General features: G+C 46.3%; 1 protein-coding gene across 1 annotated transcript in view; it reads left to right on the top strand.

Moving 5' to 3' along the window:
- Positions 1-9923, top strand: part of bsna (bassoon presynaptic cytomatrix protein a) — a 293110-nt gene that overhangs the window by 6500 nt on the left and 276687 nt on the right. The window lies entirely within an intron of this gene.

The raw sequence follows: 9923 nt of genomic DNA, 5'->3' as shown, positions 1-9923 counted from the left end.
GGGGGGGGGGGGGGGGAATAGGGGTGGCCCTCTCACTGTCTCACTCTCAGCATATTACCGGGTTACCGCGGTACAGTCTCTGCATGAGACAAATCTTTTCATCTCGTCTTCGCCACAAACCTCATTCAATTTATACGCCGCTCACCGACGAGCGGTCCTGACTAGCCCTTTGCTTCACGGTGTTATACATGTGTGATATCATGTTTCACGCACGTAGCACGTTGTTAGACCAAATCAGCACAGCTATTCCTGTGAGTTGCCGTTTCTTTTGGTGCAAGTTAGAATTGTGCTTTTGATTGGCTCACTGTTAACTGCCGTCCAATGAAACTTCAGCTTTTATAATAAGCCTTATTTCGCTTCCCTCCCTTGTGACAGATCCAAGTGCTTTGCCTCTGGTTGCTGATCAAAATATGTCAAAATTAAGTTTTTATCGGAAGGCTCCAATACAAAAGAATTAGAAAAGATGTCTAGAAATAAATGGAGATGGGAATGGTTAAGCGAGTGTGACAAAAACGGTGACAAATGGGGAATATGGCTGAGAAAACCGGACGTCCCGGGAGTTGCATATTGTGACTGCTGTTCAAAGACTATCAAGTACGGCTCCAGCGGGAAGAAGGGACTTAAAAGTCACGCCGATGAGACTGATCACTTTTCTGATTTTTGTGCTATGTAGTAATAAGTGATTCAAAACATTTATTGGTGATTTAAATTGTCATCTAATATTGTGTGATGTGCAAATGCAATGTGCTTTCTTCTAGAATTGAAATTACTCATCACAAGTATCTGCTTTTATAAACGTTTTTTTTTTTTACATTTGATTACCTTTCAATTATTAAATAAAAGTAAGGTAGGTCTTGAAATAAGTTTGTTAGCTTTTTATCATCTTTTCTAATGTGATTGTTAGGTTGAAAACTCATTTGTAGTCAGTAATGGATTATAAAATATAAATATTTTTGTATATGGAAGAAGCTGAATCTTGTTATTTGCTAAAATCCAGGAGTTTCTGAGGACATCAAGACATGTGGCCCCTTATTTTAACTCAAGCTGTGTATATATTGTAAAAAAGGTATCACAGCAAAAGCATATTAAAAATGGTTGTTTCAACATTTAAATTAGTAGTTGCTAGATGTTTTGAAATATCAAGCCTTGTACTTGAAATATTATTTCAGATGAATTGATGAAATGTATTAAACATTTGATGTGAATATGCAAATCATATAACTATTAATATTATAAATGTTTGCATGAGATTGCATGAGAGACAACCATTTTAACTTGTAATTTAAATTTTTTTTCGAGCCCTAAGGGGGGGCTCACCCCCCTTTGTAACCCCCCTGCATGGCTGCGCCATGCACGTCTGACACTGTCAGACTTTTCAGGTTTTTGAAAATTTTGTACTTGCACAAAGGAAGTGCACCTACTGTGTGTTTTTGAGTGCATTCATGTAATGCTGACCTTCTGACAGCAGAGATTCTGGGTTTGGGCCATTAAGCATGTAATGGCACATGAAAAAGCTGAGAGGTTCTTTAACTGCGACTGATAATGGCGTTTGTTTTATTGCTAGTCCCACTGGCTGTACTAAATTAAAGTACAGTGGACTGTTCACTATGATTTTCTTTGTTGTTGGTCAGTTGCCAAGTCCCTCCCACTAGCTATCACATGCTTTTCCTAAGACATGTGAAACCAACCACTGCATCTTTCTGAACTGCTGTTGATGTTACATTGCGGGGCAGTTGAACACAGAGGGAAGTGCTAACTGCCCTCTCCCACCTACATGAGCTCACAGATGCCCACAATAGAGATCTTGCAGTCATGTGACCGGAAAGTACACAGACGCCATCTTGTCGGTAAAAAACACAGCTGAATACTGCTGCACTCGTGTACATAATGGATCAATTTCAACCGACGGACTACACGGCTCATTTTTCTAATGAACAGATAACTAGATATATGTCTAAAATAAACGATCTACGGATTAGTGACCCTTATGGCTTACCGGACGTAGTTTTCACGACCGTATCAGTGGATATGGAACTGCCAGCGGAATACCCAGATGTGTATAATTACCTCATTAACTTTCCCTCGCTGTTCAGTGGTGAAGCACTGTGTGCTTATAAATCTCTGGACAGTTATCTTTACAGAAATTCAGGATTTGTCAGCGACTCAGATGTGGCATCTTGTAAACAAGAAAATAATCCTCATTGGATGGGTAAGTCACTTAAGTATTACTAGTACTGCACTGACCAGCCGATTATAGAATAGAATAAGGTAATTCCAGCTGTAATTCCAAATCGTCCGTCTTGTTTACCATGTAATTGTTTACCATGGATCTGGCGTTGGAGAGATAGAGGCTTAGCAGTGGGGGTTTGAGTAGCTGTTTTCTGAGCTTAGTCAACAGGCCGGCTCTACAGCCTCGCTTTTGCTTCCGCTCCCGGCGCCGCCTCCTTTGCTTTGCTTCCGATAACAATCCACGGAGACCCCGCTGGTCTCGCTATCTCATCCGGAATGTTTTTTTTTTTCTCGTCCGGAATGTTGTGCATGCGATGGAAATCGCTACAAACCGTCATTTTCTGCTGGAAACCAATGTCCAGTAAGTCCATACGGTTGTAGTGGATATTGAAGTCCGGTACAGATGAAGAACACGCAAAAATACACACAAAAAACATAAAAAACATGCACAGGTAGGGAGAGCTTGCAGCCGCAGCTGTTGTAGTAGAATTGTATATAGTAGGGTTTTCCAGAAGAAAAGGTAGAAGTAGAAGTAGAAGGTGGAAATATGGCGTTTCACCAACAAGATGGCGTCTGTCACAATCTGGATCGGCTGTGACGTCACATGCAAGTGCTCCATTGGTTAGTGTTACTCTGACTCTGAGAGTGAAAAACAAAAGGCCCTCCCTCACAGCCAAGGATATCTGTTGCATTGGCACTTTTCAACCTGGCCATGTCCTGACGATAGGGTGGATACTTTTTTGGGGGAGCCCCTAACCACTGTGCATCTAGTATTTCTAGTATAGTATGATTAATTTGCAACCTATGATATTTTGCCATGCATTCATAAATTGATATTAATGTGCAATGTGAGTACTTTGTGCAATATGCCTATCCATCCATCCATCCATCCATCCATCCATCCATCCATCCATCCATTATCTGTAGCTGCTTATCCTGTTCTACAGGGTCGCAGGCAAGCTGGAGCCTATCCCAGCTGATTATGGGCAAGAAGTGGGGTACACCCTGGACAAGTCACCAGGTTATCACAGGGCTGACACACAGAGACAAACCATTCACACGCACATTCACACCTATGGTCAATTTAGAGCCACCAATTAACCTAACTTGCATATCTTTGGGGGAAACCAGAGCACCCAAAGGACATGGTTACATCATGGCGCCTCCCGTGGCGAACGTGTTTGCGACGCACTCCTGACACCGATCGCCTTTATTGTTTATTTTAGTACTTTTGATCGTGACAAATGCTCAGTGCTTGTACACTAGGATCACCTACAGCAAAGACATACTTCTGGACATTGCCAAAATTCACCACGGGCCCAGTCCAGTCCTTCTGGACTGTAGCTTTCTTCTCCTCGCTGACACCATCTGGAGCCACACCGACACCATCCGGCAGGCCACATCACCACCAGACTCGAGTAGGTGAAACGGCCGACGATCCACGCACCCAAGACGGAGGTGCGGTAAGAGAGGTGGGCTACATGCTAGGCTAAAGGCTAGAGCTACAAGACCACCGCTACCTAGCCTTCTGCTAGCTAACATTTGCTCGCTCGAGAATAAGATGGATGAGCTGAGAACCAGGATAACATCTCAACGTGAGATCAGAGAGTGTTGTGCCCTGATTTTTATGGAAACCTGGACTACTGCAAGCCTGCCAGACCCGGCCATTGAACTACAGACCCATTCCATGCACCACGGAGCCCGCACATCTGCTTCCAGTAAAAACAAAGGTGGTGGTGTGTGTGTTTATGTTAACAACAGATGGTGTACGGACGTACAGGTGGTTGAAAAACACTGTTGTGTGGACATTGAAGTGCTGATGGTGAAGTGCAGACCCTTTTATCTACCGAGGGAGTTCAGTGCTGTGTTTATGCTGGCTGTTTACATCCTGCCGCAGGCCGACCGGACTACAGCGCTAGGACTGCTACACGACATCATCGGCAAACACGAGACCACATACCGTGTTCATCGTGGCCGGGGATTTTAACCATTGCAACCTCAGGACTGTGCTACCGAAGTACCACCAACACGTGAGCTTTCCAACAAGGGACAACAACATCCTGGACCATGTCTACAGCAACGTAAGGAAAGGCTACAAGGCTGTGCCCCGCCCCCACTTTGGACAGTCTGACCACATCTCTGTGTTCCTCTACCCAGCCTACAAGGCCCTTCTCAAACAAGCCCCCCCCCCCAGTGTGTAAAGCTGTTAAAGTTTGGAATGAAAGGACTGATCCAGGACTGCTGCAGTTCTACAAACTGGGATGTGTTTAAGACTGCTGCTTTGAGAGAAGACTGTTCTGTGGATTTAGAGGAATATGCATCTGTGGTCACCAGCTACATCAGCACATGCATTAATGACATTGTCCCCACCAAGCGCTGCAAAATATATCCAAATCAAAAACCTTGGATTAACAGTGAAGTACACTCCATGCTACATGCACGCTCCACCGCTTTTGCCTCTGGTGACGCAGATGGATATAAAAAGGCCAGATATGACCTACGCAGATCCATCAGGGAAGCCAAGAGGCAGTACAGACTGAAGCTGGAAGGATATTACAACACCTCAGACTCCAGATGCATGTGGCAGGGCCTGCAACATATCACCAATTTCCAGCAGAAGAACAGCAGGGTCACAGCCAACCACAACACATCACCAGATGAGCTGAACGAGTTCTATCCTCGCTTCGACACCCTCAACACCAACCAACCCAGAGGGATTCTACCAGCAGAGGCAGCACAGAGCTCTTCACCCACTGTGACCATAACCGAGGTGAGCAAGGTCTTCAGGAGGACTAACCCCTGAAAGGCAGCCGGCCCTGACAACATCCCCGGCCGTGCTTTGAGGGCCTGCTCCACACAGTTAGCAGAGGTCTTCACAGACATTTTCAACCTGTCCCTCTCCATGTTGTCTGTGCCCACATGCTTCAAGACTACCACCATAGTGCCTGTCCCAAAGAAAAACAATATAACATGCCTGAATGACTATCGCCCAATTGCACTCACTTCAGTTGTAATGAAGTGTTTTGAGAGGATAGTCATGTCACACATCAAAAAGGACATCCCAGACACAATAGACCCCCTTCAATTTGCATATCGTCAGAACCGTTCAACTGACGATGCCATCAATGCAGCCATCCACACAGCCCTGTCACACCTGGAACACAGGGACACCTATGTTCAAATGCTGTTTGCCGACTACAGTTCAGCCTTCAACACTGTCATCCCCAGCAGACTGACTGAGAAGCTCTCCACCCTTGGACTGACATCTTCCCTCTGCTGCTGGGTCCTGGACTTTCTCACAAACAGACCCCAGGCTGTTAGAGTCGGTACCAGAACATCCAGCACCAAGACAGTGAGCACAGGGACTCCCCCCAAGGCTGTGTGCTCAGTCCACTCCTGTACACCCTCTTCACCTATGACTGCACCCCCTCCCAGAGTAACACTTCCATCATCAAGTTCGCTGACAACACCACTGTCATTGGGCTGATCACCGGCAGAGATGAGAGAGCCTACAGGGAGGAGGTGGCTCAGCTGGTCTCCTGGCGCCGGGAAAATAATCTCTCCTTGAATGCTGAGAAGACCAAGGAGATGATTATTGACCCGAGGAAGAGGAGGAGAGACCAGCACGCCTCACTGCACATCGACAGGACACAGGTGGAGAGGGTGAAAACATTTAAATTCCTCGGAACTCACATCAGTGAGGATCTCACCTGGACACACAACACACAGCAGACCATCAAGAAGGCTCAAAAGAGACTCTTCTTCCTGAGGAAGCTGAGGAAATTTGGACTGTCCACCAAACTCCTCAGCAACTTCTACAGGTGCACAGTGGAGAGTGTCCTGACAAATTCCATCACTGTGTGGTACGGGAACTGCACAACTCAGGACAGAAAGGCTCTCCAGCAAGTCATTAAAATGGCACAGTTCATCTGTGGAGCTGTCCTTCCCCCACTACAGGATATTTACAACACCCGAGTCACAAAAAGGGCACAGAGCATCATCAAGGACCAAACACACCCACAACACAGACTATTCACACTCCTACCATCTGGCAGATGCTACAGGAGTGTGAAAGCAAGGACTACTAGACTGACAAACAGTTTTTACCCCCAGGCCATCAGGCTTTTGAACCACAGATTATAATCACCATCTACCTCTATATTTCCATTAGGCTTTTGAACCATGGATTATAATCACCATCTACCTCTATATTTGCAATTTTGCACAAGACATTGCACAGTATATCTACCTCTATGTTTGCATATTGTTTGATTTTTTTTAAATTATGTTTATTTTCATTTATTTTCATTCTACGTTTATATTTTGCATTGCATATGCACTCTATCAGAATCAGAATCACTTTTATTGCCAGGTATGTGAACACACACGAGGAATTTGACTCCGGTTTCACTTAGCTCTCATAGTACAAAATAGATAAAAAGCATAGACACAAAACAAACAAACAAACAAAAATGGTGCAATAGGTGCATAGTGCAAAGTAATTCAAGTAAGTCAAGTATGAAATAGATAAATATAAAGTATACAGTGTACACAGAATGACGGTATGAGTGTGCAGATATTTTACAAGTGATATTACTGATACAGGGGTGGCACGGTGGTGTAGTGGTTAGCGCTGTCGCCTCACAGCAAGAAGGTCCTGGGTTCGAGCCCCGGGGCTGGCGAGGGCCTTTCTGTGTGGAGTTTGCATGTTCTCCCCGTGTCCGCGTGGGTTTCCTCTGGGTGCTCCGGTTTCCCCCACAGTCCAAAGACATGCAGGTTAGGTTAACTGGTGACTCTAAATTGACCGTAGGTGTGAATGTGAGTGTGAATGGTTGTCTGTGTCTATGTGTCAGCCCTGTGATAACCTGGCGACTTGTCCAGGGTGTACCCCACCTTTCACCCGTAGTCAGCTGGGATAGGCTCCAGCTTGCCTGCGACCCTGTAGAAGGATAAAGCGGCTAGAGATAATGAGATGAGATGAGATATTACTGATATAGGGGTGGCACGGTGGTGTAGTGGTTAGTGCTGTCGCCTCACAGCAAGAAGGTCCGGGTTCGAGCCCCGTGGCCGGCGAGGGCCTTTCTGTGCAGAGTTTGCATGTTCTCCCCGTGTCCGCGTGGGTTTCCTCCAGGTGCTCCGGTTTCCCCCACAGTCCAAAGACATACAGGTTAGGTTAACTGGTGACTCTAAATTGACCGTAGGTGTGAATGGTTGTCTGTGTCTATGTGTCAGCCCTGTGATGACCTGGCGACTTGTCCAGGGTGTACCCCGCCTTTCACCCATAGTCAGCTGGGATAGGCTCCAGCTTGCCTGCGACCCTGTAGAACAGGATAAAGCGGCTAGAGATAATGAGATGAGAGATGAGATTACTGATATATGAATCTGGATTTTAGTTGTTCATCACAGAAAGGATTTTCCCTTTTAGTGCAATATAGTGCATAGTGCAAAGATGAAATAGTAAATATAAATAAATATAAATATAGGTAACAGTGAGCACAGAACGACAGTATGAGTGTGCAGATATTTTGCAAGTGATATTACTGATATATGAATCTGGATTTTAGCTGTTCATCACAGAGACAGCCTGAGGGGAAAAAAACTATTCTTGTGTCTGGTTGTTTTTGTATACAGTGATCTATATCGCCTCCCTGAGGGGAGAAGATTAAACAGATTGTGACCAGGGTGTGATGGGTCCGCAGAGATGTTACCTGCCCGTTTCCTGACTCTGGACAAGTATAGGTCTTGGATGGAGGGCAGGTTGACACCAATAATTTTCTCTGCAGACCTTATTGTCCACTGCAGTCTGTTCTTCTCCTGTTTGGTGACCGATCCAAACCAAACAGTGATGGAAGAGCAAAGAACAGACTGAATGATGGCAGAGTAGAATTGTGTCAGCAGCTCCTTAGGCAGGTTGAGCTTCCTGAGCTGGCACAGAAAGTACAACCTCTGCTGAGCCTTTTTGATGATAGTGACTGTGTTGGTCTCCCACTTCAAGTCCCGAGAGATTGTGGAACCCAGAAACCTGAAGCTTTCAACAGCAGTCACAGTGTTGTTGGTGATGGTGATGGGCAGCAGAGTGGGGGGGCTCCTCCTAAAGTCCACTGTCATCTCCACAGTTTTGAGCGTGTTCAGTTCCAGATTGTTCTAACCGCACCACCAGACCAGCCGTTCAACCTCCCATCTGTATGCAGACTCGTCACCGTCTCGGATGAGGCCGATGACCGTTGTATCATCCACAAATTTCAGGAGTTTAACAGACGGGTCTCTTGAGGTGCAGTCGTTGGTATAAAGGGAGAAGAGCAGTGGGTAGAGCACACACCCTTGGGGGGCGCCAGTGCTGATAGTCCGAGTGCTGGATATGATGCTCCCCATCCTCACCTGTTGCTTCCTGTCAGTCAGGAAGCTTGTAATCCTCTGACAGGTGGAGGAGGGCACAGTGAGCTGGGTGAGCTTGGTGTGGAGGATGTCTGGAACAATGGTGTTGAATGCTGAACTGAAGTCCACGAACAGGATCCTGGCATACGTCCCTGCAGTGTCAAGGTGTTGCAGGATGTAGTGTAGACCCATATTTATTGCATCATCCACTGACCTGTTTGCCCAGTAGGCAAACTGCAGGGAGTCCAGCAGGGGGTCTGTGATGTCCTTCAGGTATGACAACACTAGTCTCTCGAAGGACTTCATGACTACAGATGTGAGGGCAACAGGCCTGTAGTCATTCAGTCCTGTGATATTGGTTTTCTTAGGAACTGGGATTATTGTGGAGCATTTGAAGCATGAGGGGACTTCACACAGCTCCAGGGATCTATTAAAGATCTGGGTGAAGCTGGGAGCCAGCTGGTCAGCACAGACCTTCAGACAAGAAGGTGACACACCATCTGGGCCAGGTGCCTTCCTGATCTTCTGTCTGTGGAAAAGCTGACAGACATCCTCTTCACAGATCTTGAGTGCTGGTGGGGGGTCAGAGGCGGGGGGTGGCAGAATGGCAGGGGGTGTAAATGGGTCTTTAATGACTGAAGGGGGGAGAGGTGTGAATGTGTCGAATCTGCAGTAAAACACATTCAGCTCGTCAGCCAGTTGATGGTTCACTGCAGTGTTGGTGGATGGTCTCCTATAGTTAGTAATGTAACTATATTTTATATTTCATATTTTATATATATTTCTTTTTATATTAGTAAGCATAGTTTGGTCGGGTAGTTGCAAAATAAGAATTTCATTACCCAATAATAAACCGAGGGCGGCACGGTGGTGTAGTGGTTAGCGCTGTCGCCTCACAGCAAGAAGGTCCTGGGTTCGAGCCCCGGGGCCGGCGAGGGCCTTTCTGTGTGGAGTTTGCATGTTCTCCCCGTGTCCGCGTGGGTTTCCTCCGGGTGCTCCGGTTTCCCCCACAGTCCAAAGACATGCAGGTTAGGTTAACTGGTGGCTCTAAATTGACCGTAGGTGTGAATGTGAGTGTGAATGGTTGTCTGTGTCTATGTGTCAGCCCTGTGATGACCTGGCGACTTGTCCAGGGTGTACCCCGCCTTTCGCCCGTAGTCAGCTGGGATAGGCTCCAGCTTGCCTGCGACCCTGTAGAAGGATAAAGCGGCTAGAGATAATGAGATGAGATGAGATAATAAACCGGTGTGTCTGTTATTGTGTATATGACAAATAAACATCTTGAATCTTGAATGCAAACTCCACACAGAAAGGCCCTC

The sequence above is a fragment of the Neoarius graeffei genome, chromosome 10, assembly GCF_027579695.1.
Source record: "Neoarius graeffei isolate fNeoGra1 chromosome 10, fNeoGra1.pri, whole genome shotgun sequence".
Lineage (NCBI taxonomy): Eukaryota > Metazoa > Chordata > Actinopteri > Siluriformes > Ariidae > Neoarius > Neoarius graeffei.
The sequence above is the reverse complement of the archived record's forward strand: the minus strand, read 5'-3'. Positions and strand labels throughout refer to the sequence as shown.